This window comes from Puma concolor, chromosome B4, assembly GCF_028749965.1.
Source record: "Puma concolor isolate L17-30 chromosome B4, mPumCon1.1.hap2, whole genome shotgun sequence".
Taxonomy (NCBI): domain Eukaryota; kingdom Metazoa; phylum Chordata; class Mammalia; order Carnivora; family Felidae; genus Puma; species Puma concolor.
Window position 1 is genome coordinate 128,042,498 of NC_141673.1, and position 10,144 is coordinate 128,052,641.

The 10,144-nt window shown below is 44.8% G+C and overlaps 1 protein-coding gene across 2 annotated transcripts in view; it reads right to left on the reverse strand.

Annotated features, from left to right (window-relative positions):
* PTER (phosphotriesterase related) overlaps nt 1–9,810 on the reverse strand; it is a 69,265-nt gene extending 59,455 nt beyond the window's left edge. The window contains exon 1 of one of the 2 annotated variants that reach the window (XM_086714847.1): nt 9,659–9,810. The gene's annotated coding sequence lies outside the window, so the exon portion shown is untranslated. Of the gene's footprint in view, nt 1–2,638; nt 3,167–9,658 lie in introns of those variants that run through there. The other variant, XM_086714850.1, reaches the window with a different exon arrangement.
* Between the last annotated feature and the right edge of the window lie 334 nt (nt 9,811–10,144).

Genomic DNA, 10,144 nt, shown 5'->3' on the forward strand with positions numbered 1-10,144 from the left:
TTGTGAAAATTCTATATAAAAAAACCTTTTACAATTCTGATTCGGTCTATCAAAAAGCAACGGAATTTAGAAACTAATCCTTTGACTTTACTGTGTCAGGAGTAAGTGGTAGCAAAGGTCCATGAGGTATCCCTAATGCTAGAAGCTGTATGTGTTCTTTTATGTATTTTAAATCTAACAGTTAAATGAAATTCAATAGACAATATAGAGAACTATGTAAAATCTTCACAGGGATCATTTTAAACCTGGCTCTCTTAGCTTGAAATATTTTGAGCTTTCTACTGAAATCCACTCATAAACAGAAAGCAAAAGTAACAATAACAATAATAATAATAATGCCTGGGAGGAATGAATTATGTCCAAAGGGAGCACTGCGGTGTGGTTTGCAGGACCCTTCCCCTCCCCGCACACCCACCAGATCAAATATGTCTGTAAGGCCAAAGGCTCAGTAATGCGAGTGCTCAAAACAGCAGGTTCTTTACTTCTTATACACTAAGCTGCTCCAAAATATTTACACAAGACAAAGAGGAACACCTTGAAGATGAACTTCTCTGAATGAGAATGGGGCAAATTCAAAGCAATGTTGGGCCTTCGACTTATGCAGGAATGTGAGACTCACTAGAGCGGTCCGGGACAGTCCCTAATCCTCCCTGTGGAAGCTGGGGGGACTTGGATGGGCAGTGGCAGCAACAGGCTGGAGACGGGGCTTTGGGGTAACTTTCCTCAAAGTACACTCAGCAGAGATCTTTTCTTTCCTAGTGGCAATCTGTGAACACCCGTCTTGCAGGAGTAGAGGACATTTTTATAGAAAGTATTGGGCAGAAGGTATTCGCCAGGCATGGGACATTGGAAGCTAGCACCCTCTTCTTGAATTCCCGTGTTAAATGGATTTGTATAGCTACAGGTGGAAAGTGTCTGAAGCTAAAAGACTCAACTGGGAGAAAATGCGGCCGGGGCAACTCCATGACTGGTAGAAAGGCATTGACTCATGAAATGACAGATATGCCATACTCCAGGGAGTGATAAATAAAAACGTGTGGCAAATAATCTAGGTCACAACTAAGAAACACACTCTCACAGCCTTTCCTAGATAAGGGTCTCAACAATACTTTTCTATGGCGACATTCGTAGTAAAAAAAAAAAAAACCCTTCTACTCACACATGTATTGTCTTACATATGCACTCAACTTCATTATTCAAATGTAATTTGTCCCTGAGCCCATGATGGGTGCATTGCAGGAGGCTATATATTTCATTCATGTCTTTTTTTAAGAAAAAAATCATTTCAGTTCAACTTTTTAATACGAGCATTTTCAAAAGCTTGCAAATGTGGAGAGAACAGTATAATGGACCTCTAGGTATCCATCACCCAGCTTCAACAATAAATTCTAATGAAAACAGTTTTTAAGGGGAAAATTAATGTTCCGCAGCTCATTCAAAACTACCAACCAATTATCCCAAATATTACTAACATACTCTTAGAGATCTATATAACAATCCTCTAAGGGTTTCTGGCTATTAATTAACTACCTTTTTTAGAATTACAAAAACACTATTATTCTATTCTGAAGGAACATTGTAAAGCTTTCCAGAAACAACTATAGTACCCATACTAGAGGCAGGCAGGTAACAGTCAGATTGAGGTATTTGATGCTTTCAGGTTCCCAATATTTTTTTTCAAATGTAAGAGCTTTTCTGGCTTCTTAGGCTCATCATCTCTCCTTAGAAACTCTCCTGCTTTCTTAGATGTTTTCAGCCGATAACATGAAGGCAAAAATGCTCGACACGTTTAACAACATGAGGGCAAGATGTTCCCCTCTAGGGGGGGAGATCTGAGCTGGGACCACCGTGCTCTCTACATCCTGTTGCCCTTTTTGATGATACAAGCATGTGGACTAATCATAGCCAAGTTTTTGGTTCAGAGAGGAAATTCTGGGTAAAAATATTGGCGAGTTGTTATAACAAATATTTGGCTGGTGGTAGTTCAGATGGCAAGGTATACTTAATTATGTACACTTTAAGGTTAGCATCTTAATAAAGTATACAGAACTCACTTAATGTTGCTACAATGTTTATCAGATTACTTCATTGTTTTAGTCACAAGCATAAAGCCCTCCTCCAAGTAACGTTAAGAAGCTCCTATACTGAGTAGACCTCCAAACGCTTGTAGTCGTCAGCTGTCTGCTCAGATTTGATAAGCAACGAAAATAACTCCAAAACTGGTAGTTTCCACAGATCATTATTATAGTTCAGGAGTATGGGCTGAATTGTGCCACCCCCCCGCCACCTTTATATGTTGGAGCCTTAACCTCAGAATGTAACTGGATTTGGACATAGGGCCTTTATGGAGGTAATTACATTAAAATGGAGTTTTGGGGGTGGGTCCTAATTCAATATGACCATTTTCTATACTTACGAGCAGAAATTAGGACACAGACAACATAGACAAAGAGAAGATCAAGGGAGGACATAGGAACAGGTGGCCATCTACAAGCCAAGAGATGCCTCATAAGAGACCAAATCTACCAACACCTTGATCTTGGGCTTGTAGCTTCCGGAATTGCCGGCAAGTAAATATCTGTTGTCTAGGTCACCCAGCTGGTGCTACTTTGCTATCGCAACCCTAGCAAAGTAATACCTTCAGTATTGAGGTTGCCTAATCCAAGCTACAGAGTGGCCTTTAGTTACACCCGGGGAATCTGGGGCTAGAGTGAGCAGAAAATTTGTTCAAAGGGCTGGCCGGGCACGTGTGATTCAATCTAACCCTTTTCGACAAAGTTTAATGACAATCAGGTGATAGCTCAGTATATGGACTCAGCGTTATTTACCTCAGTTATTTGTCAGGGTATAATAGGTCAGCTTGCTGAAAAGTTAATCAGATACTACACACAGATTGTGTAGAAGATAGCACGTGACATACCTCTGCACTGGGGGTTGGGCTTTCTATTTCCTCCAAACTTTAGAGAGCACGACTCATAACATTTAACTTTTCAGATGTGTAATGAATACAGTAGATGACACACGTAGAAATGGGACAGTGTAAACATGATAACTTTAGGAATTTATGACAATATTTAAAATTTTTCAAAAATCAGTAGATATATAATGTTGAAAACAGTAAGCAGTACTAAGAAATCCTTGTTGGTACATAGTAATACCGAGGACTTTTCGGGTGCAGTGGACTTTCAATTACAAGGAAACATTAAATTAACAACAGTATTTACCAATATTCTCCTCAAAGTGCTTTTCAAACGCTAAATAATGACCCAATTAAGCCACTGCAAGATAAGCTGTTATTACTCTAGATTTAGTGAAAAGGACTAATAATTAACTATTTTAACAGTTTCTGTGAAGAAAGACTCGATGTTTACTGAACACAACTCTGAGAACGCCCCATCGGTTTAGCGAGTAGAGAACAGAAAAACAAAAGGTTGATTGGTTAAGTGAATTCAGGGAAAGACAGAGTTGATTAAGAACGAAGAACCATGACCTGTGAAAACAGCAAATTTAATATGCAAAGCGGTGACCAAAATTGGCAGGAGGCTATTTATGAATACTGCCAATATTCAATGTGGCATACTGACAATGTTGAGGGTCATGCCCTCAACAACATAATTCATCACACTAGTGCTTGGGGCAGTCATGTCCAAGCAATTTATCATCATCATATCACTCATCTGAGTAAGAGAGGGGGAGAACTTTGATTGTTAACCTCTAGGGAGAATGGATTTATAGCCAACATCCCTAGGAGCACCGCATGGCTCTGCCCAAAGCAAAACGCTCCCTGCTTCACTTCTGCTTAACTCAGAGTAAAAGTGCGAACACACTGCCTCCAGGACAGTGAGAGCAAAACCCAGGTCTGATGCGTTTAGCGCAAAAGTAAGATAGCCAGGAAACCATACTTAAATATTCATTTAAAAATGAATGCCTTAAAAATGCCTTAAAAATGCCTTTAAAAATGCTTATGGATGAGGCATTTCCAATGTCCTTTGGTGACAAAATCATTTTTGAAATGCATCCGCGGATACCGACACTTGGGAAGAATTATCTCTTAACATTGAACCCATGAACATTTCTCTGTGTTGGAAAACTTGGAAGTGAGCTGACAATTAAAAAAAATAATATGTATGTGTGTGTGTGTGTGTGTGTGTGTGTGTGTGTGTAGTGTTTTTCAAAATAAAAATGAGAACCTTAATTCCTCTGGACATTGAGCCTTTATGTACTTTACACTTTAACAATAGCTGCCCTTACAGGGTATGATTGAACACCTAAATGCCATTTTGCCCCCTTTGATTAAAATCTTGAAGCTGAGTTGAGCGTTATGGAAACAAGTACCCTGCTGTTCACCAACAGTAAGAGGAACATGAGTCACAACAGCAAGACTTCCAGGGTGCCTTCTCTCTTAGGCTCCCACTGTATCTGGTAAACTGGAAGCCAGTAATTCCTGGAGGCACATGGATCAGACCTTACCCGAGTGCATTAGTCAGGATAGGCAAGGTTATGCTGTGGTAACAAACACATCTCCAAATCTTGAGGCCTAAACACAACAAAAGCTTATTTCTAGCTCTCTCTATGGCTAACAGAGGTTGACAGGGGGCTCTGCTCACTGCCCTCATTTCATGAGCCAAACTGACAGAACAGCCACTATCTAGAAAATTGGTGGTCACTCCGGCAGAGGGAAAGAAAGTGTGACAGACTTCTCACTGGCTCTTAAAGCGTCTACCTGGAAGTGACATTTCCCTCCACTCACATTGCATTGGCCAAAGCAAGTCACATGGCCATACCTCACTGGAAGGGGACAGAGAAATGGATAACACTCAACGGCTGCCATGAGGCAGAGGCATCTGTATTCAGGCAGATACTGCCTTCATGAACAGACAGAACCATAGAGCCAGCTTATGCCAGGTGGCCAGGTGGGAGCAGGTATTTTATTTTTCTCCATCTTCCTTATTTTATTTATTTATTTATTTATTTATTTATTTATTTATTTATTTATTTATTATTTTGAAGTGAGGGAAGATGTCTATGAGATTTTTTTTTTTTAATTAAAGTCTTTTTAGAAAAACATGGATTACTGAAAATACACCCTAAAGAGCAGCTAAAGAAAAGAGAAGCACGAGGCCACATTTGGTGTGTGAAAAACATGTACAACAACCATCTTCGGTCCTTCTATTAACAGTGAAGTTCATAGGGCTATGAGCAGGACACCACTGAATCAGGAATTAATTTTCCCATTGTCATTGTATGGCTCACTGGGGTATTTAAGACATTTGAAGAGAAAGACTCCTGATACAGTAATGCTATAGAACATATGGAAGTAAGGGTAGGCCTTTTCCAAGGCCAGTAGCTCTACCTATGTTACACCCCTCATTCTTTTCTCTTCAACCTCTAAAATCTTTACACAGGGGCTCTCTACCAACTATAATCCCAGCCAGGGCACTGAGGATGCAACCATAGATTTCTCAAAACTCTAAATATTCCATCCCAGGGCGCTTGGGTGGTTTGATCGGTTAAACAGCCGACTTGATTTCAGCACAGGTCATGATCTCACGGTTCATGGGTTCAAGCCCCTCGTCAAGCTCTGTGCTGAGTGGAGAGTCTGCTTGAGATTCTCTCTTGGTGTGCCCCTCACCCGCAAAGTTACATAAATAAACTTTAAAATAAACAAATGTTCTTTTCTCTGTTTCTATCTGGGTCAATGTTTAACTACTCACATTTCAACTGTATTAAATTGCATCGTTCCAGAAATTCTTTTCATTTCCGCCATATTCAAACTATTTTCTGCCCTTCACAGGGAAGGGGAAACTTGTCCAGTGAAACCTATCTTTCCCTTAAGTCACCCCCAGAATACACGCTGTGCTGGCCATCCTCCTTTGCTGGCTGCTACTCCACTAACCATTAAGCATTGGGCTCTTCGATACTGGGTCCAGGATCCTCTTCCCTTCTCCACCTTTATTCTCTCCCTGGATCCTGTGACACATTTCCAATGATTCCCCAATAATTATCTGTGGCCCAGATCTCTCCTGTGAGCTACAGCATAATATACCCACCAGCCTATATGACATTTCCCCTTAGACAGCTGATAGACCCTGTAGGAGGCAGATACTACAATGACACCCAACAACCCCACCCCTCTTAGTATTCGCACCCCTGTGTTGTCCCCGCCACCCCCACCCCTGACACTGCACCAGGATTGATCTGTGTGATCAACAGCACACAGCAGAAGTGATGGTATGCTACTTCTGAGATCAGGTTCTAAAAGAAGACTGCCTTCCATCTTGGGTTCTCTTTCCCTCTTGGAACGTTTGCCCTGGGGGAAGCCACATCATGAGGAGCCCTATGGAGAGGTCCATGTGGCAAGGAACTGAACTCTCTGGCCAACAGCCAACTGAAATCTGTCAACAGCCATGGAAGAAGCTAAGAAGCATATCTCACAGCTCCAGTCAAACCGTGACATGACCACAGCCCTGGCTGAAAGATTGACTGGAACGTTATGAAAGACCCTGAGCCGGAACCTCCCCAACTATGCTGTGTGCAAATTTCTGACCCATAGAACCTGAGGCAATGAATGTCTGTTGTTTTGCTCTGCTAAATTTTAGGGTAATTTTTTAGATGTAGTAATAGGTAACTAATCCACACACCACAGATTTAATATGTACCAAATGGAACTTTCCATCTCCCCTCCCCCAATTCCCAATTTGTTCTTTCTCTAGCCTTCTCCTTATTGATTAACATCCACATCTGCCCAGTTTCTGAGCCAGCATCTTCAGACTCATCCTTGGTTTCTCCTTATCTTTCATGATCATATCCCATTCATCAGCAAGCTCTACAGAATCAAAATCCAAAGCATTTATCACATCCATTCTTACAACAAATGGATCAAGGGCCCACTTTGCACAAGGCACAGCATCAGGTGCTAGAGAAACAGCCATAAATAAAACATGCACACCCTGCCCTCAAGTGGTTGACATTCTTATAGGAAGGAGTAAATAATTTATAAACAAAATGTGTAATATGTCATATGGGAATAAGTTGTATGCGGGAAAACTAAAGGGAACAGGAGGATGGGAATGCCAGGGTGTTCGAGGGGTGTTAGCATGTGATTTTAAATATGCTTGTCAGGGGGCAGCTGGGTGGCTCAGTTGGTTAAGCGTCCAAATCTTGATTTCGGTTCAGGTCATGATCTCGAAATTCATGAGATCGAGCCCCGTGTGGGGCTCTGCACTGACAGCATGAAGACTGCTTGGGATTCTCTCTCTCCCTCTGTTTCTCCTCCTCCTCCTCCTCCTCCTCCTCCTCCTCCTCCTCCTCCTTCCTCTCTCTCTCTCTCTCTCTCAAAATCAATAAATACTCTTACTGCCACCCCAGCCTGAGCTGCCTCTGCCTTTCACTTGGGCTGCATCATAGCCACCTTCACGTCACTCCCCTGCCCACAACCCTTCAGTGGCTTCCCGTTGCTGTGAGATGAACATCTAGAGACCTTACCAGGCTGCACAAAGCCCTGCATGACCTGGTCCCACCCTGTCTCTCCGACTTCATCTTGCACCAATCACCATCACAAAGACGTTCTGGTCATTTCCAGAACACGCCAAGTCCTTTCATGGCTCCTTTGCCCAAGCAGGTCCCACTGCAAGAAAGGAACTTCACTAGGTCCTTCGCATCCTTCCAAACCAGCAGGCCTTGGTGAGGACTCCTTTCCACCACATCTAAAGTGCCCCACCCACCTCTCTGCTCCATTTCCCTTTATCACAGCCCTCTGTTCACAACTTGTAGCTGTTGGTTAATTAATTTGTTTGTTAGTTCCTTCTTTGTTTGCTCAGGTCTCCCTGCCTCTAACCAGAATATATACCCCTGGAGGCTAGAATCCTCATCTGTCCTGTTCTGTATTGCAGCAGCCCCAGTACGTGTCCAGCTACACAACGCACATTTATTGAATGAATAAACCAACCCTTCCTGACCACCCTGTAATTCCAACACCAAGTGTGACCAAAAATATCATGAAGTGGCAAAAGCGGAATATTATTTTCACAAATCTATAGGTTTTTCGATCTAGCAGAGACCTAGAGATCAATTACTTTCATGTGCCTAGAAAAGATAAGTAACTTGTGCAAAGTCACAGAGCTGGAATCGGAAATAGAATGAGATTCCACTCACGGGTCCTGAGTACGTTAAACTAGCAACTTGTCTTATAGCCCCCTCTACCCGCGTATCTTTAGTTCCTGTTGGACGGGGGCATACTTGTGAAAAACAAAGTACACGGGGGCTCAGTGGTAGGAGCACAGGTTTTGAGTTGGAAAGACATGGGTTTTTTCCCCCTAAACTTTCCAGCAGTGTGGCCTCACCCCTATGCCTTAACTTCCTCTTCAGTATCACGAGAACACCTCAAGGAGCAGTGTAAAGTGTGAACTTCTAGGGCACAGAGCTCGAAGAAGACCCCTGGTGATTAGCTTTCACTAATGTTGAAAAACATAGGCGTGGGCATTCCTCTTCCGATTCTAAGATCCAGGAATGGGAATAAAATGCATTTTGCATGCATTTGCATTTTGCAATAAAAATGCATGCCCCAATCTATACTACATACATTTTTGTAACTCCCATAAGAATAAAGCAACATCCAGCCTCCACACATGGAAAACGTAATTTCATAGAGCAGCGCGCTGTGAATTTTGTGTTCCAATTCTCCTGTTTTCTGAAATTAAGTTGCTGCCTTGCTCTCCACAGCAAGTTGTCCGATCCCTTTTTCTTTGCAGCGTGCACTGAGATTTCTTTTTAAAAAGGGGTTCATTATTTCCGGAATTGCATCAGGCCTTTAGGATAACTGCTGAACACCCCTGCTGTCTATGCAAAATAAGACGCAACTGGCCAAGTCGGTGTCAGAAGTGTTAGCTCGCTTCTCTCACTGACGCTCATTCTATCTGACAATGACTGCGATGGTCCTTTCGGATAGGAGCAAACGCTTGTCGTTTTCGTCCAGTGTGGCAGTGATTTGAGGGCGAATGGACACGTTTTTACACAAGGCGGAAGCTCTCCTCTGTAAATGTGTCCCCCTCGGAGGTGTCCCTGCAACCCGAGGCGCCTCCACAAATATCACAACGTTGCGGCTGTAAACACAGCGCTCTTATCTGTAAGGGAGGCGCACCTATGTGTGTTTGGAATATCTTTACAACAGAAGAACCATGAGGCGGTAAAATAAAGGGCAAGGCTGAGGCTCAAGGCTTAGAGGTGTGATTTCAAAGCTCAGGAAAGGAGAACCAGCATGTTAGAGAAGCACCCCCCCCCCCCCCCAGCCCAACGGCCCGACGACAACCCCTGCAGCATTTCTGTCCAGCAACACTGGGCTGGAGCCACTGGAGGCCCCCGGGGGCCTCGCTCCTCGTGGGACTCTCGGCTTCGGGTTTCAAGCCAGGCTTCGCTGCACTTTAGACTTTGGGGTAACCAACCACCCACTTCCAACACAGACCAGCCTCCTAGGCCTCGCGCAGCCTCACGATCCGCGCGTCTTTGCAGGGCATCTGGAGAAAGGCAGCAGCTCGCCAAAGCGCGGATTGCTTTCAACCTCTCTCCCCCAGGGGGACCATCGCCGGGGCGGCTCCCCTGCTCACCCCACCCTTCCTACCCGGCTCACAGCCCCCACGCCCCCGCCCCGGCTCCCGCGCACCTTCCCTCCGCTCGCTGCGCGCCGCCTTCGCCCCCGGGGCCCTCGGCGGGGCCAGCGTGCAGGGCCTTTAAGGTCTCCCCACTCCCCTCCCGCTTCACGCTCGGGGCTAGTCTTCTCCCCGCCCCCAGGTCCCAGGGCAGGGTTCAGCAGGTCCCGGCCACGCCCCACTCGGCCCTAGGTCACGCCCTGTGGCTCTTGCCACGCCCTACCCGGCCCTAGGTCACGCCCCCCGGGCCCAGGACCCGCCCCGCCCGCCGCCCGCCGCCCGCCGCCCGTCCAAGTCCGGGTTCACTCCTGTCGGCTGCCTGTCCTAACCTTGAAGCGGGCAGTAGGCTGGTAGCTGCAGGATCCGTTCAGCTGCCGCACTGGAAGCCTACTTTCTCTGCGTGAGAGTCTATTGTAGATACCCCCCCGCCCCCCAATATCCCGGAAGGAGAGGTTTCTCGTCTCCCTCGAGTTCAGCTGAGTCGAAAGAATTAGGGGCTA